The following is a 25,942-nucleotide window of genomic DNA, read 5'->3' as shown; positions in this document are numbered from 1 at the left end:
TAAATCTTGCGAAGGTCGCGTTTAAGAATGCGCTGCACAGACCAGTGAGGACGGTGACAGCGGTGCCGTCTCCTGCTCACCCAGCCACCTCCTCCTGTCCACCCCTCCCCTCCACCGCGTCCCATTGACACTTAATGACTTTTTTTTTTTTTAAACATTAAGTTGTCAGGGACGCTACTGTGAGAACTGTTTCGAGTTACTGCACTTCTCGGGCAAGGAGAGGAGTAAATGAGCAGACGCGCCCTGGCAGCCCCGCGCTCCGCGCCGCCGCCGCGTCGCTCTCCCGCCGCGGGGCGGACGGCCCGGTGCCCGACGCTGGCGCGCTCCGACTCTCCCCGGAGGCTCCGCGACGCGGGGGTGCCCGGCCCTCAGCGTGCAGGCGCGCGGGGCTGGGCGGACCCGGTCCTCCGCGGCGGGGAGCTGGGTGCCCCCTAACGGGGCCCTGGCTAACTCGGGGCCCGCAGACCAGTTCTTTCCGGGCGGTGGCCTCGAGCTTTCCTGAGCCGCGGTAAAGACGGGCGGCTCACCCCGCCATCCCGCACACCCACAGGCGCGTAAAACGAAACTGAACTTTCACGAAGCGATCCTCCCCCTTACTGTCCAGGGCCACGACATACCGTATTTTCTATTCTGTTCTGTTCTATCCCATTCCTTAGAAAATCATGATCTCGACCCACTTACTCCACCTCACGATCCACTAATCCGTTGCAACCAGCAGTTTGAAAATACAGCTCCAAAGAGCAAGCACCCTGCAGCTTCTTCAGCTCGGTAGCACTCCTCGTCTGCCCAGTGTTCCCTAACCGCTCTGGTGGAAGATCAAGTTAATTTTTAAACGAACCTCCAGCTCCTGTACAGGAAGCTCAAGCTGTCATTTGCTTGATCCTTGAGTTTCTCATCCCATCTGACAGGGCCTTTGTCAAAATATAAATATATATATCCCATTTGACAGGGCCTTTGTCAAAAATAAATATAAATAAAATATATATATATATACACATTATATATATAATCTTTTATATACATATATATATTATATATATATAAAAGACGTCAATGATTCAGGGAGAGTCTGCTCTGCTCAGTTTCACCAGTACAGGCATGGAACTGCTTCAGGAGAGTTTCCATCCATTTTAAGAGACTTCCTTAAGAAGGAAACTGTCTAAAAGAAAAACTACAGGAGAATATTAACCCTGCACCTCAACCCTCACTCACCCATTTCTTATAACAGATCTCTGAAGACTGATTTAGAATTGAGATGAGAATTTCAAGATGATTTGAAGAAAGAAAGGGAGGAAGGAAAGGAGGGAGAGAGGGAGGAAGAAAAGAAAGAAGAAAGGAAGGAAGAAAAAGGAAAGACACATACTTTGAAACAGACCATTTGGGGGGGTGAGATAAACATTTAGCTTTTCCCTGTACAAATGTATTCATCAAATAGTGCATAAGATGAGTCCTTAAAACGGAAGAATGTGAAGGCAGTGTGACAGACAGCTGAACTTTAAACACGATAAATACCCCATTGAGAAGCTATTCGCATTACACGCAATATTAAAGAACAACCTAAAACCAGTTACATCAAGTGAAAGGAACAGATAATGAAGCTACAGCTGAAAGCCTGCCCCAGTGATTTTCTTCAGATTCCCTGAAAGGTGGCAGGCGTAGGGGATTCATGCTGGGAAAGGCCATCAGGGGCTGGACAGGACCGGGTGCTCCCCGTCACTTCTATATCAAAGGGTGTCTGGGTGCTACTTCTGAATGAACGTCCAGTAGTCCTGCCTTATCCTCAGTGTCACTTCCCGAGGTTTCAGTGACGGGTGTTCCGCTGAGTCCAGAGCAGGCAACCGGTCAGAAGGTCAGCAGTAGCCTAACCCTAGGCCTACCTCTCGCCCCTCACTTCCTCTCGTCACTAGGCATTTTATCATCTCACATCCTCACAAGGAAAAGGGTGAGTACAGTACAGTAAGATATTTTGAGAAAGCGACGCCACATAACTTTTATTATGGTATGTTGTTATAATTGTTCTATTTTATTACTAGTTATTGTTGTTAATCTCTTATGTGCCCAATTTATAAAATCAAACTTTATCACAGGTATGTACATATAGGAAGAAACATAGTATATATAGGGTTGGGTGCTATGGTAGTTTCAGGCATTCACTGGAGGTGGGGCTTGGAATGGACCCGCCTCGAATTGAGGGGGGCTCCTGTACTGTATGCTTGGAGTCATTCTCTAACAGGGTACATTCAACGGCCCTCATTCTACATCATCCATCATTACATTTTAGGCTTGACTAAATCAAACTCCCAAAGGCTTTGCATTTCACAATACACCGAAGTACTGATTTCCTCTCCAGGGTGTTAATAATAGTAAAACAAGTTATTTCTGCTGGTCCGAACAGTCCATATACAGATTCTTCAGGAAAAGTAGGATACAAAAATTAATAACTAGCAATTCAACATTGCACGGAGCTGGAAATAGAAGTGGAAAAACAAATTAATTTACTTCTTTCCTTTCCCTAAATAAACTTGTATATACTTCCACAATACTTCTCTATTTTACTGTAAGAGTCACACAAAGATATTCATTCTTTTTCCCCAAAGAGCTGTGAAATGTGGCGTCATGAAGCAACACAGCCCTCCCTCAATTCTATAGCAGTTGCATAGCTCGAAGAAACGTGGTTATTGTTTAATCACACAACACTTGCTGTAAATCAACCAGCATTGCATAGGATGCAATTCATGGCTCTGAACTTATAGTTAGCAAAACCCTAAAACCCAGTTTGGCTTCAAGTGATCTCAGTAGGCTTGGGAAAGGGAGCTTTGTATTGTAATTATGTTTCCTGTATTTTTCTACAAGTAGCTCATAATATAAAAACAACTAGGGAACTACAATTAAGGAAAAAGAAAAATGGTTTTCAAAAGCTTAGAAACAGACATTGCTACCATACACTGTAAAAGTATTTCATTGAAACCAGAGACGCACCCAGTTAAACTTCCCAATTTAGTTTTGAGCCCAACTCCTACATTCCAGTCTAGCAGCTTACTTTAACCTTCTGCCAAGGCTCTGTCTCCCTGAAATTTAATTAGACCAAGAGACCTTGTGAAGGAAAAGGATGAGGTTCCATCAAAACAAAGCAGCTGCTCTCTACGTCAGCTGCTGGTGAGCTAACCTCTAGACTAGTCAGTGTGCCTATTCCCCAAGCAACTCTGAGGGAAAGATTAGGGACATCCCAGCTTGGTTTACACTTCACTTCTCCTGAAGGACTGTCTTACTTCTTTCTGTTGTGTCCTTTCGAGGAAAGAGACAGTAAATGGTTTAGGCTGCAGGGTTTGGGGGGCACAGGGCGGACAGACCTCGAGGGTGGTGTGGGGAAAGTGTGGCACGGGACGACACAGGACTCTGGAATGACAGCAAGGACGTGGGAACCCTTCTTTAAATAAAGCTTCCACCAGCATGAAGAGAAATGGGACTGTGGAAGCTGGATTCTTACAAGGACATCAGGAATTAAGTGCTCTGCTCACAGGACCGTGTGGAGCAATGGAAAGGGGCAGATAAGGTCACATTATAGTTTCCTTTTACATTTCACAAATCCTCTCCACTAGGGCGTGATCAGCTCCTAAGGACGAGAGAGAAGAATGATTCATCTATTTTGTTCTTTTCTTCCTTTTTGACAGTTCAGTTCCTTCTTTATTTATAGGCTTAAAGTCATAGTATGACAACAGGGGCAAGAACTGATTAAAGAGAAGATTTTATGTACAGTTTCCAAAATGGACTTTGTGCACTGGGTGGTCTGGAGCTTTCCTTTAAAAAAAGAGACAATAAAGCTCTGGGAAAAATTTAAAGCATTTCTATGTGAATATGACATTTCCTGAACTCTGGCTTCTGGTGTCTTCACTGTTTCCATTGCTATTCCTTAGGTGAGCTATACAGTTTCGACATGTGATTTATTATTGTCAAATTCAATTAGGTTTAGCTGAGCATTTTACAGCAGCAAAACAGCAGGAGCAAAGAGAAAACGTGCATGTCCGGATGCCTAGAGCCCCCTTAGTTTTTCTCGGACTCCGTGACTACCGTTGACTGGTCGGACCTTTCAGAGCTGTCCTCCGACGGCAGCTCTGTCCGGGCATAAACCCTACAGGCCCAGTGCCAATGGCCAGGGTTGCAAACAGCAGCAGGGTAGGAGGGCATGTTTCGCTGCAGCAATTTTTCAGGCTTTCCTGGCTTATGTTCTTGTTATAGTGAACTGATAAAGGGCCAGACCAAATCCTGGAAAAGTCATTAAGCCAGTTCCTGAGCCCACAGTAGTTAACATAAAATCCAGAAAAGTAGAGACCATGCTGTGCCATTATCTGTTACTCTAACTATAGTTCCCTTTCCTCAAATCTCCTGGGTGCCCCCCCCTTTTTTTTATCTCGATCAAGATAACAACACATCTTTAAATTATACCGCTTAGTCTCCTTTCCTCCCCTCCCCTCCCCGCACCCCAATCTTTTTTTAATTTTGGTCATTATTTAACACATTAAATGCCTTTAACACCCACCCACCTTCCCTAAAATCACCATGGGGAATGCTATTAAATATATTGATCACATAGGATAACTTTTCAAAGGTCATAGAATCATGTTCTTTCTCTCCCCTTTTTCATTGTGGTTGTGTTGGGAAAATTTTAATATTTATTTCAAATTATGTGTTGGATACCGTGTTTCCCAACAGGTCAGTTTTGACGTTTGCAAAGAACATCTGTTTAGGTGGAGAAACATTTTGAAAGTGTGAGCTCTTTTGGCAGGATGTTAAATTTCTAATGTGCATATTGAAATAAACTGATTCTTGAGTGCTATAAATAAGGAGAAGATGTATGGACAGAGGATGTTAATAAGGAAAACTAAGATGGGTGAAAGCCCTGGTTAAACATCTTCAAGAATTTAAAATATGGAACTGTGAGTAACACTGGGTATTCATTTCTTTCCTTCTACTTTTCAAAAAAAAAAAAAAAAAGCAAAATTGAGGAATAGCTCAGGTTCCAAGGGAATAAAAGAATGAAACAAATTTGGTTCTTGATCTAACTTTATGCTAATGTGGAGTGAGCAGGAAAACTTTACTCTTGGGGAAAGGCTTCTTTTTAGAGAGAAAGAAATGCTAAAAACAAAACAAAACAAAAAACCAAACCAAAACAAACCAAACTTCAGTAAAATGGAAAAGCTTTAAAGTTGCACAGAATATCCCAGTCAAGACTCAAGATGAGCAGCTGGGAGTCGGTAAGAATGGGAAAAAACAGAAACCGAAGAGTTCCCCCAGAAAGTTTGCAATAGAGGATGTCTCTCCCGGGCAGTTTAAACTCTTACGTGCTCACAAATACATCATTTGGTTGAAACCTTCCCAGACAGGGAGTGAATCTCAGGGCAGTAAGAAAGGCAATGAGCATTTCCCCCTCTCTTCCCTTTTACTGCTGTGTATCAGCACAAATTGAAGTTGAAGCCAGGCCTCTCCTTTAATGACAGGGGTGATAAGAGACAAGAAGAAAACAGCAGGCTGTCTCGTCTGCGCAGGAAGCTGGACTCAGTGGGACTGTCCATCAGCAGGGGCTGACAGAATGCCGTCAGACCCCAAACAATGCTCGGGCTCAACCTCGGGGAAATTGAGTCAGTCAGCACCGGCTCCGACAAGCGTCCTGACAGTGGAGATAAAGTGGCAAAGGGAGCAAAACAGTGTGAGCAGGCCCTGCATTGTGTCCCTGTCCTCAGTTCCCCGGGCGGAGGCTGCTGGGAGGCACTTGGCACAGGGCGACACGTACGTACCCTGGACTGGAAGCCCTCACATCATCACCGCTGTCACCTCCACTGGTGGCCTGGCATGTGAGCCCTGCCTGTTAGTTATGGCTCAGGATGTGCTAGAGCGACCTCCTGGATGGGGCCTGAGGGCGTCTCTAGGATCCTGTGACCCCTCACTGATCCCATTTTTCTGGGTTGGGGGCCCCTTATTTTCAATCGATAGCATTTGGCATTCGGAATCAGGAGCTATTAGGAGCTACCAAACAAAGGGAAAGAAATACATCTGTCCACGTGTATGCCCCAGACACTACTGAAAAAGCCTACCTAGCATGGCAAGTGAATGAGGATACTGTCTTCCTTAGGCGTCCTCTTGTATGTCAGTAAAGAAAGTATTCACTTTATTAAGGGAGAACCCAATTGATGGCATTTATAGTGCAGCCGACATGTATAGATGCATCTTTTCTACATGTACTCTAAAAATATGGTTAGCATAAAAAGAGAAACGTCGTGAAGCAGAAAGGGTTCTATAAGAAACACTGACAACACAATCCTGTGGGGGAAATACAGGACTTAAACACACCAATTTCCTTTTAAATACTTTTAAAAAATGCTGTGGAGAAAGTCCCTTCAGGCAGACATGCTTGAGACGTGTAGAGACGAGGACAGTGGTCCATTCTCCTTCACAGAATGGACACACAGATCCCTACAATTCACACCACGCTGAGGCCCAGCTTCTCCTGCCACCTCTGACGGGGTCCCAAGCACCGTCCAGCCATCGGCACCCTCTGGCCCTGGGGCCTGTGTGGCCTGTCCTGTTCAGTCAGGCTCTGAGTGAGCTGAGCAAAGGAAAGCATTTCTTAGAAGCTGTGCCTTGTAGTTTTGCGGGAGCTGTCTACTCATAGGTCGGTGTTTAATAGGTTGCTTTAAATAAAACAAGCACTATGATTTTGGGAATGTAGTCTTGCATCACACGCATTGGTGAGGTACTCTGGCTTTTTGTACCCGTTCTACATCTATAATCGTAATCTCGGAGTTCATTTTTGTTGTTGTTGTTAGCTTTATTTCTTGATCCCTGGTGCTTACAGGAGTATCTAGCCAGGGAAAGCTAGATTAAGAACTGTAACTGGAGCCCTCTTGGTTCCGATTTCTTCACTGATTTTCACTCTAAGCAGCTGATATGGGGGGCTGACTCACAGTTGTGATGCAGAGCCAGTTAATGAAAGGGAGATAAGATTGTTAGTGACCTCAGCATTCCAGGCTTCAAAGCCAGCACCATCTTCCCTGGAAATTACTGGTTACTGTTAATAACTGGATCTAGGGTGTAAAGATTTACCCATGCTGGTAGGAGGTGACACAAACCCTGAGGAAAGGAGATAAAGCACCTTTAAGTGGACCGATTAAAGATTGTTGTAACCTAATTGGCAAGTGGCACTCTGGAGCACGAGAAGCAGGCTGCCTTGCTTTGGCCACTTCGTACTTTTTACCCTCAAAGCACTTTACACACATCAGCTAATTAAATCTCCAGACAATCACATTCAAAATGCAACTCAAGAGATCTTGTATCTGTTTCAGGTGGCTATTTCCTAGGGATGAAAGCACCGTACAAAGTATCTGTGGGGGTTAAAGCCCAACTCTGTCCTGCAGCTTATCTTCAGCCTGCATGTGGAGAGGAGGCACCTTGTCACTCGGGGAAGGCCGACTAGGGCCGCAGGAGACCCCTGATAGCACCAGGGGAAGGTGATTTTCCATCAGCTTGTTCCCTTCCAGTATGTTAGGAAATATGCCCCACCCCATAGAAAGGGCTCTGCCCTCCCTTGGAATATTAGTACTAAAGAATATGGTAAGTAATATGAATGCCTCCATAATATAGATATTTTTTCCTTTGGGATTTTTCTCAATTTATATTGTACCAGAGGTCACTCAAATTCAAGAAACTCACTTCAGTAATCCTTCCTTCCTTCTTTCAATTCATCCATCCATTCATCCTTCTCTCAACCAAAATAAAAATTATATGACAGGGACATTCAAATGTACACCCCTAGATTCCTTCAAACATTCATTCCCTCAGTAACTTGTCAAGAAACTCTAGGACTAACCAGGCAGCGGACTACATCCAAATTCTTGTTTTTTGGTTGTTTCTCTGGGGACTTTCATATTTGAGGAGAAATTAAGACAACTACGAGGACATTTGTTAGTAATGTTTTTGAGAGGCATGGAGAAAAGAAGAGTATTAAGACAGATATTTAACTTTTCTATGATTTTTATCTATCCATTCATTTGGTTTCCTATTATCATGGTTAATAGAGAGTTTACCAGGCTGCTGGGTATCTAGACTGTATGTTACCTGGCAGTCTTTCTTTCGTATTTTTATCAGAGCAACAGAATCCTATACCTGAACACATCTATAGAGATATTTAAACAAATAACTTGATTAATTCACAAAGCCATCTAGTGGTAGGGTTTTGGACTAAAAGCCAGGATTTCTGATTCTTAGTCCAGCACTCACAATGCTCAGTAGCACAAACTTTCCCTAAAAAGTACTATGAGCAGTATACTTTATGCTGCATTAATTTGAGTGGCACAAAGGTCCCTGAAGAATAAATACTCTATCAACACATGGAAATATCAACATACTCCAATGCTCGATGAAAGATGAACAGAGAAGAGTAGATACAGCATGATTCAATGCGTATGAAGTGCCAGTACCAGCAATGTAATCGACGGTGATAGATACTAGATCAGTGGTTATAGGGGAAAAGGATCAACAGGGAAGGTGTGTGAAGAAACTCTTGGGTGATATTCTCTTTACTGATGGGAGCGTAGCACACATGAGTGCATGCATTTGTCAAAGTGGACCAAAATATATACTGAAGATCTGTGCATTTCACTGTATATAACTTATATCTCACTAACAAAAGGTTCTCAGGCACCCAACAACACACAGATATCCCTGGAGAGACCTGGCTTCATATCATAGCTCAACTACATAGCTGTGTGACCTTGGGGGCAAGTTTCTCAGTGTTTCTGAGCCTCAGGTTTTAAATTAGGTATAAAATGGGGAAAACATCACCTGTCTTGCAGGGTTGTGAGAATTCAAGATGACACGTGGAATGTAGCTAGTTCTATTTCTAATTTATTTTACACTGTTAAGGCTAACTATTGTTGCTTTTATCACTAAGGTATACGGAACACTATCCTTTTAATTTCTTTTTTTTTTAAAGGTTTTTATTTATTTATTTGACAGAGAAGGATACAGAGAGAGAGGGAACACAAGCAGGGGGAGTGGGAGAGGGAGAAGCAGGCTCCTTGCTGAGCAGGGAACCCAATGGGGAGCCCGATGCGGGGCTCAATCCCAGGACCCCGGGATCATGACCTGAGCCAAAGGCAGAGGCTTAACGACTGAGCCACCCAGGCACCCTTATCCTTTTAATTTCTTATAGTCACATCATAGATGAAAATGTAATCTTCTTTTAAAAGATTTAATTAATTAATTAATTAATTTAGAGTGCATTGGGGGAGGGGCAGAGGGAGATGGAGAGAGAGAATCCCAAGCAGACACTGTGCTGAGCGTGGAGCCCAATGCAGGGCTCGATCTCATGACCCTGAGATCATGACCTGAGCCAAAATCAAGAGTCTGACGCTCAACTGACTGAGCCACCCAGGTGCCCCGAAAATGTAATCTTTTTAAGTGGGTTGTCTTATAGTTTTTCTTTCGTGCTTTTATGTTACTTTAACCTTGCATGTAACCTGACTTCTCCTATTTTTAGATCATCATTTTTTGAATATTTGTAACCAGAGTATACAGGATTTTGTATTCTACTTTTCCCCAATTATTGTAAATGTTTCATATGCTCTTGGTTGTTTGTTGCCAAATGTTTATAGTGTTAGAGCTAGGGAAGTAGCTGTGGACAAGCTGTTGTCATGAGCTTATGTTCCAGTCAGGAGAGACGGTCTAGAGTACAGGAGATGTGCGTAAGACCATGTCCACTACTGAGAGTGCGAGACAAAGACCTAAGAGGAAGCCAGCTGGATAAAGAGTGGGGAGGCTGGGTGGGGAAGGCCTTCCCAAAGAGGTGACATATGACCCAAGATTTGAATGACAAGAAAAAGCCAGTAACAGAAGTTCTGAGGCAGGAGGGTCTCTTGGGGACACCACAGGTACCCGGAACTTAGGGAGCAACCCTCTGGTCTGAGGGGCAGAGAAAAGGTCACTGAGTATGGACAAAATGAATGAGGGGGATCAGAGCCCAAGACGAAGTTGGAGAGGTAAAAAAGGCCAGACCATGCCTGGCCTGCTGGGTAATTCCTCCCATGGGGCCCAGGCCCTTCCCAGCAAAGTCATGTTTTTTGCAAGACTTTACTCTCTAGTCTTAGAGTATCTGCAGCCTGCCAGCCACAACTGTATAGTTCGCTAACTCAACTAATTCAGAAGTCTGATTTTCAGATGGCAGTGTAATTTTTCAAAGTGAGTATGGGACTTTTAGCTAAATGTTTAAAAGGGTGGCTGAGGGACTTTTGCCCGGCATGCTCCAACCCCTTTCCCTCCTAAGAAAGCTGCCACTCTTTGACATGTTTGTGCCACCCAGCCTAGAAACATCTGGCCACCCTTGAAGGGATTAGGTCCAGGCTACTGCAGTTAGGAGTCAGGACTCTGACCCCTGGCCCTGTAGGACACAGGGCCCAAGGGACCTCCTGGGGCCAGGGGGCAGGAGCCTGGCCTGCTGTGCTGGCACCCAGGGGTGTGCGGTAGAAGGGCCGGACCTCTTCTGGCCGAAGGAGGACACATTCAAGCTCCCGAGGGCGGCGGAGATGGTGCCCCACCCTTCACTTCCTCCTGTGTGAGCAGAATCCTGGTCAGAGTGAAACTGTCACTACTGACTCCCCTCGTTGGAAGCTGCCTTCTTCTTCGCCACTAGTTCTCGAGCGAATGGGACACAGCGCTGAAACTTGCGGGAATTTTCAATTTTTTACCAAATTCTATGTATGTAAAGGTTCACTCCTCTACAGAGAAAGAACCTGGCTTCGCTTTAAAATGCGTAGTCCTTTAAGCAGCCTGCTACCCGCAATACGGAGTTTGGGTTGTTTTCTGAGCCGCCAGAGGCTCCGGGCGCCGGGGGCACCTGCCCCGTTTGATGTTTTCACGGGCGCCGTGCTAGACAGGAGCGGGCAGGAGGAGAGGCCGCGAGAGAGGCGAGCACGCGGAGGCGAGCCGAGGGAAGACTCACCGAAGGACTGGATTTGGAGGAAAGAGGATTCATAGGGAACTCCTAGGATTTGGGCTTGAATGAGGACCTTTCCATGGCTTTCAAAGACATTATATGAATTTACAAATGCTACCAGCAAAGTATGAGTGTAACTTTTTATCACGACCCCGCCGGCATTAGATTTTATCTCCTTTTCAAGGAAACCTCTCATTTTCGTGATTATCAAACAGAGACTCTTTAAAAAGATTCCTTTTGTAAAATTACCTGTGTTCTCTTATATCATTCCATGGAACATACTGTCTTGTTTTGGATCTTGATTCGATGCCAAAGCCTCTCAGCTGAGGAAGTCTGGTTAACTCTGAGAAAGGAGCTCGGTTTCCACAGGCCCCAGCTGGGTTCGTGTGAAAGGAAGGAGAGGGGAAGGCAGCTCACCTTCTTCCATGACCCCTAGCTAACGGACAGCTTCAGCCATGCCTTAGGACGTGCAAGGAAAGGGTTAAGCCACCCTGCGTCCACTCTGCCCTACCAACACGGCCCCGCTTTTAATCTATGGCTTGTGGCAGGAGGAAGTCCGAGAGGTGGCCTTTCACATGACATCATAAAAGCCTGATTTATCGCCAGCCACCAAACATCTAGAAAATCATAACATCCTTTCAGGAAAATGCAGTGGAAAATAATCAGGTTGGCTTTGATGAAAGCTTTGGTGGGGACTCCAAGTGTGACATTCTGCACAGTAACCCTTGGCAGGTGCTCTGTTTGCAGTCCGAGCGGCCTTCACGACAAAGCCCAGAGTCTGAGCTGCACGGCTGCCCACAGCGGAGCGGGGCTTTAAAGTCCGCAGATAAAACAAGAGTTTGGTTCGCACTCTGCCAGCTTGCCTAAAATAACACTTGAGTGTATGTGAAAATGCTTTGGAAATAACAGCCCTATCCAGAAGTGAGGAATTCTTGGTTATAGAAATATGAAGATCCTACCCCTTCCCCAAACCCCCTGCCATGGCAGCAATGCCAAACGATGCTGCTTCCTCTGCTGCTTCTGTTGATTTGCTCTTCTCTCCTTGCCTAGGACTGTCTTTAGGACACGACTCTGCAGTTAGAACCTTCGCCTATGTAGCATTTCCAGAGCAGTGTCCACTGTGGTGTCATCCTTAATAACTAAGGGGGCCATACGATGACAGAGATGACACCCTCCAAAATGTCAGAGGAAATCAAGGGGTGAATTCCTCAAGCCACAAGGAATTGGTCCCAGGAATGTTTACATCTCTGTGTTGTTTCTCCTGCTCAGTAAGTTGATAAAAGCACCAAGCAGGAACCTCATTTTCTTTGGTGTGCATGATGTACTCTGCAAATAAACACAGGAAAGAGGGACAAAGACTAGAGTATTGGATGGTTCTAGAATTCTGGCCACATCAAGTCTACAAAAGCTCATTGGCACTGAAAGTAGGCCTATCTTTGCAGATTGACACCAACTTAGAAGGTCCCGGGACTCCTGAGCTGTGGGGAAGAGAGGTGTTCTAAAGATTGGGCCAGGACTGATAAGGGGCTAGTCAGGGTTGGAAGGCTGGCAAAAATGAAGACTGCGACCCACTTCAAAGTTGCGTTCACTTTGTTTTACTGTGACACCTCAATTGTGTCGTACGGAGACTTCATAGGATCAAAGACTCACATAAGTAGACAGAGCCCCATGAAGGTTCCTAGAAGGTTGGTGCTTGGTGGAGGGAAGAGCCCCCAGTTCGGAGGAGCTCAGAGCCCGGGCCTCAACACTATCACCCTAAGAATGGGCTTCCGACTGCCGCATCAGGCAGCCCTCACCGCACCACTGTCAATTCCTTCGGAGTTTGATTTCGGAACTGGAAAGGCCTGCCCAAACCTGATCGTCCCAGGATTTTGTATGGGGAAGCAGGATGATGTGGGAGCGAGCAGAGCGGTGAGGCCTAGCCCTGGCCCAGCCACAGGAGTTCCGTCACTTGAGCTTTCCTCAAATGTCAATGAGGGAAGGGAGGGACTGGAAGAATTTTCAAGGTCCCTTTTCTAAGCTCCTGCTTGCTCCTGGGCTCGGATTGCTGGTGCATGCCCAGCGCTGCGTTCCTTGCATCAACCCTTAGGGACGCTGGGTGGCATCTCCTTGCCTAACGACGGCTCACTGATGCACAACGGCCTCGACGGCAGAAGCAGCCGCTCGTGAGTTCTGCTCCCGCGGGGCTGGGGCTGGCTTAGCCTCAGCACCGCACTGCGCGTTCTACTCCCGGTGAAGCCAGGACGTGGCGGGGAGCTGGGGACTTGGTGCACAGTCAGGTGGCAGGGGCCTCTGCGGTCCAGGGAGGCTGGAAGGCTCCGCGCAGAGGGCGCTGGTTAGGAGGCAAGTGACCCGAGGGTGGAGGCATGAGTTTGGGTGGTGGCGTGCGGCACGAGGCCCAGAGGGAACTGGGCCTCCAAACTCTCCTCAGGAAAGCACCCGTGGACATTTGGGGAGCTTTCCATATAACCTGGCCAGCCTGAGTGCTCTCAGCTCTCTTGCGGCTGTGAAGTGCACACCTGCCGTATCTTACTGCCCAGAGCTGTGCATGTCACTGCGGCACCTTCAGGGTAAATAAATAGTGGGGAAGGTACGGGAATACGTTTCCCACGGACGCAAATCATCATCAAATGTATGGAGTGTTGCCGGGTCAGGAAGCCTCTACTCAGGGGGCTCTCAAGGGAGGTCCCCTCTTCAGTGGGCCAGGGAGCCGCCCCCGCTCCCCAGCCCCGGCCATCCGGGACTCAGATGTGGAGCACTTCTGGCTGCCATTCCCTCCAGAATGGCTCTGGGCCCAATGACTAGTTTAGGGCTGGGGGACTTGGGGAACCCTCTGAGCTGACAGTAACCCCTCGTCCGAGCTATGCGCTAAGCACTTTACATACCTCGTACTGTTAAACCTTCTAAGAGTCCTGTGAGCTCCGTGAGGGAAGGGAGGCTCTGCTAGGTGAAGTGACGTGCCCAGCGTCCATTCGTGGTAGAGCCTGGATTCAAAGCCCCGTCTCTCCGACTCCGGACCAGGTAATTAGCTCATTTCTCTAGACTCCCCCCCTTCTTCTCCATTTAGTAAGTGGGCTGACAGCTGATGTGTACCACGAGTCACGCGTTCCCAGCAAGCGGAGGCCCTTGACGGGGATGAAGTCCCACCCCGGAGAACTTGTTGAAGACCTAACGGAAGGGGACTATACGTGCACTCAATAGAGGTCCAGAAACACTAAAACTGTTGGTTAGCCTGCCTGTGTAGGTTGTACATTGGAGCAGATTCGGGAGCAGAAACGTGGGTCAGAACAAAAAGGGGGCATATCAGGAGATACCACACCGCATAAGCACATGGCACTTGATGTCAAAACAGCACACTGTGAAAAAGTTTGATGCAGCCGTGGCTTTTACAGCAAAAGTGAATTCATTGTTCTTCTCCAGCTGGGGGTGAAAGGTTTTATAAGAGGTTTGAAGATAAAGTATCTTGTTTAGGTTCCTATGAAAAAATGTCATTTTCTAAAAAACACAACTCTCGGCTCCATCAAGCACCATCAGGAATGGTCATGATCATGGACTTTGTAAGCAGCTGAAACACAGACCAGTGGGCAATTTGCCTGTGGAAGAATTCTTTCCAGTCTGTGCCCCCCTGACATTACTAGGCTGTGAGACTCCCGGTGGACGTCCCCCGGCAGAACAAGGCTTTGGGGTGGAATCTTCTAGGAACTGTTGGCTTTCTAGGACCACAAGGAATAGTAAGAGACGCCTGACATGGGAACTCTGTGAGTTTGGGAAACTTCCAAATGGCCTTTGCTCAGTATCTGACCCCCTCAGAATACCCTTTTCTATGAAAAGACTTCAACTCACAGAATTCAAAAGAGTTGTCTGGTCTTATTTATGCCACCACCATGACCGTGACTAACAGAAACACAACTGTTCCTCAGGGTGCATACCTTTTCAGTTTCAGGGTCTGGGTAGCGAAGGCGAGAGCAGGTCTGGAGAACACGTGTATCTAAAGACTTTATCCAAATTGACTTAGTTCTGGAGTTTGGACAGTGAGAGCTCAGAAAGAAAGGGGGACGTCTAATTATCACCATCTTAGTAATAGTAATAACAACAGTAATATTTCTCACAAAACAACAGCTGTGTAGCGCTTTACTAGGACCTTTTGGCCTATTTTCTCATGTAATCTTGGCAACATTCAGCCATCCATGCACTCAGTAGCCATAATCACCCGGCCTTCGAGAAGCTCAAGGTCCTGTGGTAGAGACCAGCGAGCTCATGGCGTATCATCTGATGTGTGCCACAGCCCAGAGTGGGCGACGGAGCAGGTGAACAGAGAGGGAGGCCACATGAGTGCAGGGAGTAGGGACAGGCTTGAGACCTGAAGAGGGACGAGAAAGGGGAGGACAATGAGCATTTTGGTGGCCTTAAAATTGCCCTGGGGTAAGCCTGTCACCGAGGCACCTGCACAAATCAATAATTCAAAGCCCCATCTCTCCGACTCCGGACCAGGTAATTAGCTCATCACTAATGGGAGGTCTGGTCTTAGCGTTGTCCCTCTGGAACCAGGATGAGCAACCTTCACAGTGGGCTAGAGGAGGGGACCGCAGCTCTGCGGGGACCAAGAGTAAACAGAGTAACAGAGTAAACGCTCCCTGAGCTGGGTTGTGAACAATGAGTGGGAGGGAGGACGGCAAAGGGCAAAGGTAAAGATAGTGTAGGTGTCAGATCAGGAGCTGAAGGGCGCAAAGGTGTTACAGAATCTTCTGCGACTTGCAGTTTGGGATGGCTGGGGGCAGCGTGGAATGGAACTCCCACCTCGTGCTGGCTGGGGACCCCGGGCGCACAGTCGTCGGGGCTGGTTTAGAGTGACGTGTGGAGCTGGCCTCAGCTGAATCCCAGCGCTGTCACTCACTACCCGAGCCTCAGTTTTATAATTTATAAACCTGTAATATTCTATCTGCCAGTAATAAAGATTAGAGATACTGTAAGTGCTTAGAACAGTGCCTGATGTTGAGCAGGCCCTCCACAAATTGCGGCTACTGTCAGGGTAAAACTCGAAGGCTCCATCGGGGCCTAGAGGCTTAGCAAGATGCATTGGAGGCCATTTCAGGCCTCGGGGCTGGTTCTTTAAAGCCCCCACTGAAACCTCTGACTGGAGCGATGGGCTGCCCCCTTTCATCATACGGTTAGTTCCCCATAGCCTGTCATATTCTCGCTCTTCCTCTTCCTTTATTTAAACCATACCCCTGTAAAAGCTCATGGGACTTGGGGGCAGAGAGACTTAGGCTGAAAAACTAGATTCACCATTCACTAGATGAGTCTCCGTCTCCTCACTCGTACCACACCCTGGAGCTGCAGTAAGGATGTGAGGGCTTGAGTGCTTGTCACATAAGGCCCTCCACACATGCTCATTCTCCTCCTCTCTTCAAGTCCTGGCTGTCTCCCTATGCCCCGAAATCATTCCCACCATCTTCTTTGTTACCCCGAATCCACCTTTGTGTCCCCACAGCACCTCACACAGCAGCCAACGAGACAGCTGGCAGCTCGGGCTCCACCACGGGGGTGCTGGCTGGAAGCAAACGAGCAGGGAGGAAGGTAGGACCAGGATGAAAATAATGTTGAGTAAGGGGGGTCAGTGATGCTGACCAGGTGATGTTCCGGCAGAGTGCTGACTGACAAGGAGGAGCCAGCTACGGGAGACCCTGGGGAAGCAATCCAAGTGGGGGAAGCAGCTCGGGCTAGGACCCTGTGATGGTAGGGAGCTGGCTGGTCAGAGAACCCTGAGGGTGGGGTGAGGGAAACTGCTACACGTGGCAGTGAATCCGGGATGTAAGGATTTATTTATAGCTTTGTCAAGAAAGATCCCTGGATACATTTCTTCCTCTGGGTACTCGTCAGACCCTCTGCCTGGGGGTGGCCTCAGCGATCCACTTGGGGAGCGTGTTGACTACCTAGGGGCTGGTGATCAGATTGGACTCATTTTAGGGCGTCCTGGGAAAGGGCTGGACTCCAGAGCAGCACAGACAGCCTCTGTCAGCAGTTCCAGAGCCCAGAGGCCCAGAAGGAACCCCTGGGCTCACTCGGGTCCTCATCCACTTGTAGTCACCCTGGAGTTTCTGGAGGACGAGAGTGGGACCGGATACGGTAAGTTCCCATGGGATAACCTAAGTCACTATCACCAAGTTAGCAAAAATAAATGGAGGCCAACTAATGGCACGCAGCAAGTGCCGCGGGGGCATGGAACAGAGGAGGTCTTTTAGGAGAGAAGATTTACCTTCTCCCTCTCAGAGGAGCGAGATACTTCAACCAGGGTCAGGGCACCTCACAGCCCAGTGAGTGCCTGCCTGACTCGAGCCTGTGGCAGAACCTGAAGGGCCACTTTGATCTTTATCAGGTTGACTCAGTGCTTCTTGCGCCACCATCCCTCTAACTGGAGCCCTGGCAAGGGCGTAGCATCCAAGGAGGCACAGAGGGTAGAGGATGAAAAGACGCATTAGCCATCCTGGCAGATGAGCTCAGGCCTGAAGACTCAGAGCATCACGCTCCGGTGGCCCGGTGCTCACAGCTCATTTCTCCCGAACAGCTTCTCTCTCCTTTCCTTCTGAAGGAGCCACTCGCAGCAGAGGCTTTAAAATATTGGCCAACCTTCTGTTTAATATTTTATATATGTCATGGGGGCTCCTTGCATTTCTCTGGCTTACCTTCATGAAGGGGAAATAGAAATGCTGCCAACAACCCAACACATCTTTCTCCCCCAAATGATGCGAAACACGTTAGAAAGTTCCTCAGCGCCCACAAGAAGGCCCTGACCCCGCCTACTCCTTTGGGATTTCCTGTCCTTTCTGTCTGGTTACCCGCTAAGGAGGGCCACTCTGCGCCCCACACGGCTCTCTGCGTGGAAGTCATGCTCTCTAGATACCGGGGGACAGCGGCAGGCTGCATGTCTCTGAATCTGGCTCATTTCAGCTTATTTCCTTGTCATCAGTTCTGTAACTGTTCTTCTGGCCTGTCTGAAATGCTTGGCTTTGTGGGGGGAGAAAATAACTTTCTCCTTTTATACCTTCAAAATACTCCCCTCTCCTCAGGTTAAGGCCAAGCTGGCCTTGTGCTCTGGGCTGCAGAACTGGGTTTCCTGGCGACCATACTCTCGAGTGATAAACGAAGTGTGTTTATTCGTCCTTATGAGGAGAAACACAGTGTGATATTTCGATTTTATAGAATTGGCCTTCATGACCTGCTGGTAGCGTGGCTGTGCCAGTCCCGTCAGGAGGTGGGTGAGTGGGGGCCCAGCAGGGGCTGTCACTAGAGCCCCACAGGAAGTCAGTGGGACTCAGTGGTGCTCGGGGCGGGATGACTCTGATCCTAATGCACACCAGGAACAGCCAGCCACACACAGCCCCTCACCTGTGTTCCTCACGTAACACCCCCTCCTCACTCTGAGCTTTTTCTTCTCTTTCTGTTATTTTTTTTTCCTGTTTTGGAATAGCTGCTTAGGGGGACTCTTCAGGGGCTTTTAACCACCACCTCTGGCCCTGAAAGAGTGGACCCAGCTACATCCTCGGGGTGGCTGCTGAGGAGGTGGCATCAGGCCGAGCAAGTCGGTGGTTTCTTTCCTTTTCTTATCTGGTTACCTTTCTTGATCTTTGTCTCCTCAGAGAAATCAAGTGTTCCTCAGCAAATTTGTGGATTTTGTTAGAAGTGGAGTTGGCAGGATCCTTAGCTAGGCCGAAGGAATCAGAATTTCTGAGGGGGCTCCTCAGAAAAGCTGTCCTAGAATCACTCCCTCAGACCCATATGCATTTTGAGGTCTTAGTTTGGTGTCGCTGGGACCCAGCCCACTTCTGGGTACACGGTAGATATTATAAGGAAAAATGGCCCCTCTCCTTAAAATGCAGCCCCGCCTGTCCACAGTTTAGCTGGACACTTCCAGGTCTGCCCTTCCCTTGAGGTTCTCTTGCTTCAATTACTCCCATCACCAAGTGGCTCCCAAGCTGTTTAAAGGAGGCAAGTGGAGCCTGCAAAAGTCCTTTTAAAACCCTGACGAGCACAAAGGAGAACCCCCTGAAGGTGAGCACTCCCTGAAGACCACGTCCGGATTCTGCCTCAGCGACCCGCTCCCAGGGCTTACAGCCCCCCTCGAGCTCCCAGCTTCCTCGGAGGCCTATCCTCCCAGCCCTGAGGCCCAGCCCCATGGCAGGCATCCTGCTGGGTCCTGACTCCGTATTTCCTGCCTGCTCCCCTGGCAACCTCGAGCTCCTCCCTGGACATCCTCCAGCTGTGCAGGCCAGGCCTGGCAGGCTCACGCCCACAGCACCAACACTTAGCCTGCAGCCTCTAGGCTGATGATATGCTGCCTTTCCCCCAGGGACCAACTCCAGGAAGACCCTCACCTGCCAGCTGGGACCCCCAGTCCCACCTTGAGGCAACATGTGAGTTACAGCATGCATGTGGATACCCTTCAGCCCCGGGTGCCCCCACTACGGCTGTGACTGGGGGCCTGTGAGCCGCACTGGTAAATTACCACCGTGAGACCCCCTGCCCGGCTTCCAACTCTCCCCTCAACATGGCCCCCCAAGCCTCCTGCTTCTCCTCTCAATTTCCAGAAAAGGGCCAAAGAGCAGCTAAGCTGAACTCCCCGATCAGCTCAAGACCTGTCCCTGACTGCCCCTCGCTCCTGCTTTTCTCACCGCCTTGTACTTCATTGTCCTGTGCTCAGTGTGTTTTCATGGCACCACTGCTGCGTCCGTGCAAGCCTCCGGGACGCTGCACCCACGCGTGGGCATGGCCCCCCGCACCGCTCTGCTCGCCAGGTGCCTCTGCGCCCCGGGCCACCACGCTCTCCGCAGCTACCACTCCTGCACACTCACTCTGTGGTTTCAATCCATTACAGTGGCTCATTCTTCCTGTCACTTCAGGGGCTAGATATGCTCTCCATTTTGCAGACGAGGAAACTGGGAGTCAGTAAGTGGCCTAAAGTCACAGAGGGGTGAGTGGGGGTGGAGGGCGATGAGCTTCAACTTCTGGCCTGCTTTACTCCTAAGCCCTTTGCTTTTAACCACTGAGCTTCTTTCCCCCAGTGGAATGAGAGAGAGAAAGCTGCACGCGGGCAGAAAGTGTTCTTTGCCCGTTTGCGGGGACCCGTGCACTGTGAGGATGCCCTCCTGAGCACAGCCCCCCACCCCAGAAGTCGTCCCCTGCTTCTCGCCGTCCCAGCGTCCCCTCTTCATGTCCCTCTTCACAGCTTTTTCACAGTCTGTACTTACTTTGTCAATTAGTTTCTTGTTCTACTGTCAGCCTCCCTAAAATGTAAGCTCCATGAGGGGCAGAAGTGTGCCTTTCTCAGTCGTCTCTATCTTCAGGATCTAGCACTGTGCTTGGCAGCTGCTGAATGGATACAGGAATGCTTAAAATGAAGTCAATATATGCCCCCTACTAAATACACCTGTTCCCTTTCCTCTTGCACTGGAACCATTACTGGCCTCTCCCTCCCTTAAAATTCTGGTCAACTTTAGTTCTTTCTTCTATATTTTGCCCACATCATTCATTTTCAAATCTTTTGCTCTCAGATTTTCCTTCCACGGCCTTCAGATCCCATGTACTTGGATGACGACAGTCCCCTCCTCCTTCAAAGACCAATGTCTCCCTGGCTCCAGTGTCCCTTCTTTCCCTGGGATGCTACTCATTCTTTCAGAAGCTCTTTGTGACATTCCCTCAGTTAGAGAAGTCTATTAGTTGCCAAATAAAATCCAAATTCTTCCTCTGACTTCCAGTATCTTTGACAGTTCGATTCCAACCCACTTTTCCAGGTTTATTCCCTGCATTCAGGAGAGGTTGGACCGACCAGGAAGCACACACATACTCAGGACTCTACCACCTTCCCGAATCTAGAAATCTAATGAAGAAGCATTAATCGCATGCCCACCACATTCCATGTACTGCACGCTGAACGTACACAGCTAAACGCCACGAGGCTGGAGTGGGGAGGTTACTTCATGAGCTAGGTAAGCGAGAACCTGTGGGTCTCAATCAGCCAAACAGATCACCTTGATGGTTCCCGTGGGCAGGGGAGGTCAGGCCTCCTGCCCCTTCCCTGGCCTGGCTAGGTGGGAGTTGAGTAGGAAAGGACTTTGCAGGGGCGCCTGGGTGGCTTAGTCGGTTGAGCATCCGACTCTTGGTTTCGGCTCAGGTCATGATTTCCCAGTTGTGGGATCGAGCCCCAGGTTGGGCTTTGTGCTCAGTGCGGGGTCTGCTTCAGTTTCTCTCTCCCTCTGCCTCTCACCCACGCTCTCAAATAAATAAAATCTTTATTTATTTATTTATTTATTTATTTATTTATTTATTTTTAAAGATTTTATTTATTTATTTGAGAGAGAGAGAATGAGAGAGAGCAAGCACATGAGAGGAGGGAGGGTCAGAGGGAGAAGGAGACTCCCTGCCAAGCAGGGAGCCCCATGCGGGACTCGATCCAGGGACTCCAGGATCATGACCTGAGCCGAAGGCAGTCGCTTAACCAACTGAGCCACCCAGGCGCCCCAATAAAACCTTTTTTTTAAAAAAGGCTTTGCATAAAGATAACAAGACCTGGTGAGGGAGCTGAGCAGGTGCCAGAGGGACAGAAGCTTGATCCCTCTCCCGAGAGAACTAGTGTTGCACAGGGAGCAATGACAAGGGACTTGGGAGAACCAGCCTGTCCAAGATATGATTTTAAACTGTCTTATTCATTAAGATAGAGCCTGTCTGCCACATCCTCGAAATTACAGATGGCTTATTTGCTATAGATGTGGGAAATGGCAGATGCAGGAGATCCAGACAAGGATGGAGAGCCCCATGGAAACATGAGAGTCCCTGAAGCCAGGTAATTCACACAACTGCTGGGAGAAACACCAAGATGCCCTCGGCATGCAGGGACAGGAATTTGAGCAGGGTTTTTTTTGTTTTGTTTTGTTTTTTTATTTTAAAAACAGTCCCCAGTAGGCTGAAGGGTTTGGAAGCATCCATGTGGCTGAGACTCCGGTTACTGAGACAAACTGCAGTGCCTTTAGCTGCACACAGAATGGTTGGGGAGATAGACCTGTAAGCCAATCACAGTAGCTCAGTGACCGGGGTTGTTAGTGGGGACAGTGGAGGAAAAAAGGGAGGGGGGGTGGGTACCCACTCTTTCATGTCATGGGACAGACAGGCTTTGCAGAGGAGAGGGTGTCTGGGCTGAGTCCTGCAGAGTCATGGAAACCTTCTCAGGCCAGGGTGGGAAGGACAAGCCATTCCTTCTTCTTGGGATGTCCTTCTCTCCATCTGGACCTACTCACATCATACCCATTCCTCAGGAACCAGCTTAGATGCCACCTCTTCCCAGAGCACGCCGATCCGAAGTGACCTGGCCTTCCCTCGACCTCGGGCAGCTCTACGCTCTTCCCCCGACACGGCTCCAATCCCCTGCATCCCTGATGCGGGGGGGCTCATTGCCCCACTAGCCATACTGCACGTGAATGCCACATATTCTGCCTACAGTGAGTGCTCAAGATCTATTTCCTGAAAGAGGGATCAGATTCCTTGTTTTACGGAAGGAAAGACTGATTTGATGAGAACGGGCCTGGAGCTCGATAATTTGGGCAATGGTATCCTCTCTTCTCAGGATTTTCCTACTATTATTCTTTCAAAGTGACGATGTAAGCAGTGTGGTTATTCTGTGTGAAAGGATATCATAGTAAGTCCCACCTCCTAACATACCTGCACATCTCAACATCTAGTTTGATCTGAAGAAAACCTTTCTCTCCAATTCCACGCTTTCCCAGTTCCTTACTTATTTGAAACTGTCTACGGAGCTGCATTCAGTAACACGGGAGGCTCTACGGCTTGTTTTTATATCACTATTGAGGGCTGCTCCATAAGGAACGGCTCAATTTTGTAACTAGCAACACAATGTTACTGAATATGTGAGAAAAACATACAAAAAGCATCACTTCTGCTAAACTTTTATTCCTTGCTATTCTAGTTAAGAAAGTTTTGAACAAATGTTAAAAATATACAGTTAAATTTTCCTCTATACAAAATAAAATAAAAAAAAAATTTTCCTCTATACAAGGAGAAGTATGATTCCTGCTTCCTCAACAAAAATGCAAAGCTGTTTTGCATAGAGAATTGTCAGATCTGTTAGTTTCCTAATCCTTTAATGCACAGGTAGCTTAGCTAATTACCACTCCCAAATAATGAAACACTGCAACTCTAAACAATTTTAAATGAAATCATTCTTGTAACATAGCTGCATTTTATTGGTCTAAGTGTAAAAATATTGTGGCGATCGCTGGCCGCTGCCTCCTGGTTTAATATTCCTGCTGGCTGGGGCAGAGTCCTTGCTGATAAAGGATCTAAAACATAGACGGTCTTCTCCCTAGAGCTCTTCTTGGAATTTATTGCTCTACATTTCCAGATATAACGGCTATAAAGAAAACACTATACAGAATCAGAACTGGAGGGAACGTGAGCTTTTTTTAAGACAGGCTTTTAAAATACACAAATGTAATTACAATTCTTATTTTTAAAAGAAGTGTTAACTTAGAATATTGCTGCAGAATACTATTCACATGCTAGGTTTCAGATTATGCTAAAAATCACTTGCCATAAAATTGGACTTCACCAGCACAGGTGTGCACTAACCTTTCTGGCCTTTAGGGTCCTGTTTTGGAATCTTGTGATGCAGCTCCCAGCAAATAAACCTGGGTACTAGGAAGAAATGACACTATCGCACGGTGGGGTTTGTGTACAGTCTTTCTATGACTAATCTCAACCCATGTTTCAAGTATGCATCATTCACTTCTTAACAGATGAGAAAACTCAGTCTCAGAGGTCAATTTGGGAGATCAGACTATCTGATAATTTCTCAGCCTCAGTTTAACACATTATACTCATGTGCCAACATTAAAAATGTTTGTTAACAGTGTACCTAGCTTCTTGTAGAGCACAAGTAACAATACATTTTAATTTTCCTAATAATGCATTCATTAAACTAAGATTCCTAGAGGAACTGAAATCCTCTATTATTGCACCTTGTAAGATGAAAGGGTGTTACACAAGGTACAAACGCAAGGGATCCAAATGTTCTTGCCCTAATTACTACATCTTGTTTATGTGCAGGCCAAAGGGCATTTTTTTTTCTCTTTTGCTACATTCCAACTCATTCTCAAACAAAAGGCCAGTTACCATAGTAGGTTCTTCTTTCCAAACCATCTCTTCTTTATTCCTAAGGGAAAGTTTATTGCATCCTTCTCTAATAAAGACATTTTATTCAAAGGTACCTCTTAGATATTACGGTCCTAATGCCTCTTTAAGAAAATAGTTCTAACATGTTTTATCTCTTTATGTGGGTGACCAGTTCCTGGCTTCATCGTTCCCCAAATTCATCTTTCAGAGAGCCCTAAAAAGAACACAATGAACTTTCCGGCACACCTCCTGGCCAGCGAATCTGAACCTCACCTTATGAAAAAGGTCCTAAGTAAGTAACTGCCTGGTGGTCTGACGGGTGTGAGTAACGAAGCACTTGTGTGTGGCCTCAGGGTCTTCAGCTGTGAGGGGGCAGGGGCTGGAGTTGGAGCCTGCAGCCTCTCTTGGCTCTCCAGCTCCAAGACTGCAGCCTCTTCCTTCCCTTGCCTCAGTGTGTGGAGACAGCTGACGACTGCACTCAGAGCCCAAAGAGTTTTAACCATCAGGGCAGCTGTGAGCCCGCAAAGATGGGAAGGATGAACTTCCGCACTCGCCTCTAACACCTGCCTTCTGACAGCATTCTTAATGACCAAGCTCCATGCCAGGAAAAAACAACTAGTAACTCTACATTAATTTCTTTCTTTACAGATGGGAAGAGGCTCCTTGAAGTACTGTCACACTCCCCCCCGTGGGCTGTGATGGCTGGGTACGGTGGCACCTATCTAAGAACATGTGAGGGGTGCCCGGGTGGCTCAGTCGGTCAAGCATTGCCTTCGGCTCAGGTCATGATGTTGGGGTCCTGGGATCGAGTCCTGCATCGGGCTCCCTGCTCAGCGGGAAGCTTGCTTCTCCCTCGCCATCTGCCCCTCCCCCTCCACTTGTGCTCTCTTCCGTGCTCTCTCTCTCAAATAAATAAATAAAATCTTTAAAAAAAGAAAAAGAATATGTGAGATATCCATTAGTAACCAGGTAGAACCAGAAAGGCTCCAAGGAGCCTGCCAATTCTTATTTCATTTTAATCACCAAGTAGGATAAAATACAAGGACAGAGGGGAAAACCCCTCTGAACTCACTGCCTATTGATTACATGTTTTAGAGAATGATGGCAGTCTTGTTAGATTGGGAACAAAATGAGCAAATGAAACAGAAAAGCAGCTGGTGACCTTGCCAGGCCCCCCTGGGGAGGCAGGACCAGCTCCACTGCCTGTGACAGAACCAGATCGACCTTGAAAATTGGTGAGTGGCTTTCTTGGACCCTTTCTGGGATGAAAACAAGGCTTGGCATTCAACAGGTACATGCTTCCCTCTGAGCAACTTATCTCAATAATTACGGCCATGCTGGGTTTCACCACCATTAACAGTGTGCATACTCCCCTTAGATCTAATCAGGCAAGGAGCCACTTTGGGGCTGGCAGACTTGGGCCTGCCGTGGCACGTAGGCAGCAGTCTACACTCACCCCCATGGCTTGTTCTCATCATGTCCTAGCTCACTCCTGTCATGCGGGTTAGGAGCACTCAGTGATGAGTTCAAAGAGTCAGGCTGATCTAAGGGAGTGCTCTGGAGTCAACTGCTAAGGCCTGGTGCACTCTTCTCATGGGCTGTCTTACGCTGTCCTTACGCTCACGTTCTTCGATTTTCATTTCTGATCTTCGGGGAAGAAGACATTCTCCTGGAACTAACTCCCTTCCAGGATGCTCCATGAGCCTCAATTTCTGGGCCTTATGTCACCAAGGCTCTGACTATGCTGTGTGCACAACCTCCTTTAAGTTAAACAGCAGC

General features: G+C 47.7%; 1 protein-coding gene and 1 long non-coding RNA gene across 5 annotated transcripts in view; one reads left to right on the top strand and one right to left on the bottom strand.

Moving 5' to 3' along the window:
* Positions 1–25,942, bottom strand: part of GMDS (GDP-mannose 4,6-dehydratase) — a 659,281-nt gene that overhangs the window by 3,662 nt on the left and 629,677 nt on the right. The gene's annotated exons all lie outside the window — the stretch shown is intronic.
* Positions 1,583–25,066, top strand: LOC135365538 (uncharacterized). Of its 2 annotated transcripts, none has more exons than XR_010413541.1 (8): positions 1,583–1,942; positions 16,476–16,561; positions 16,952–17,110; positions 20,773–20,967; positions 21,745–21,821; positions 22,291–22,473; positions 24,372–24,455; positions 24,812–25,066. It is a non-coding gene; the product is annotated as an uncharacterized LOC135365538 (long non-coding RNA). The 2 variants fall into 2 exon arrangements; XR_010413542.1 differs by having other exon boundaries at positions 24,336–24,455.

The sequence above is a fragment of the Mirounga angustirostris genome, unplaced genomic scaffold (assembly GCF_029215605.1).
Source record: "Mirounga angustirostris isolate CCGP_5_RB_7025 unplaced genomic scaffold, mMirAng1.0.hap1 SCAF_8, whole genome shotgun sequence".
NCBI lineage: Eukaryota > Metazoa > Chordata > Mammalia > Carnivora > Phocidae > Mirounga > Mirounga angustirostris.
This window is presented reverse-complemented; position numbering and strand designations above follow the sequence as displayed.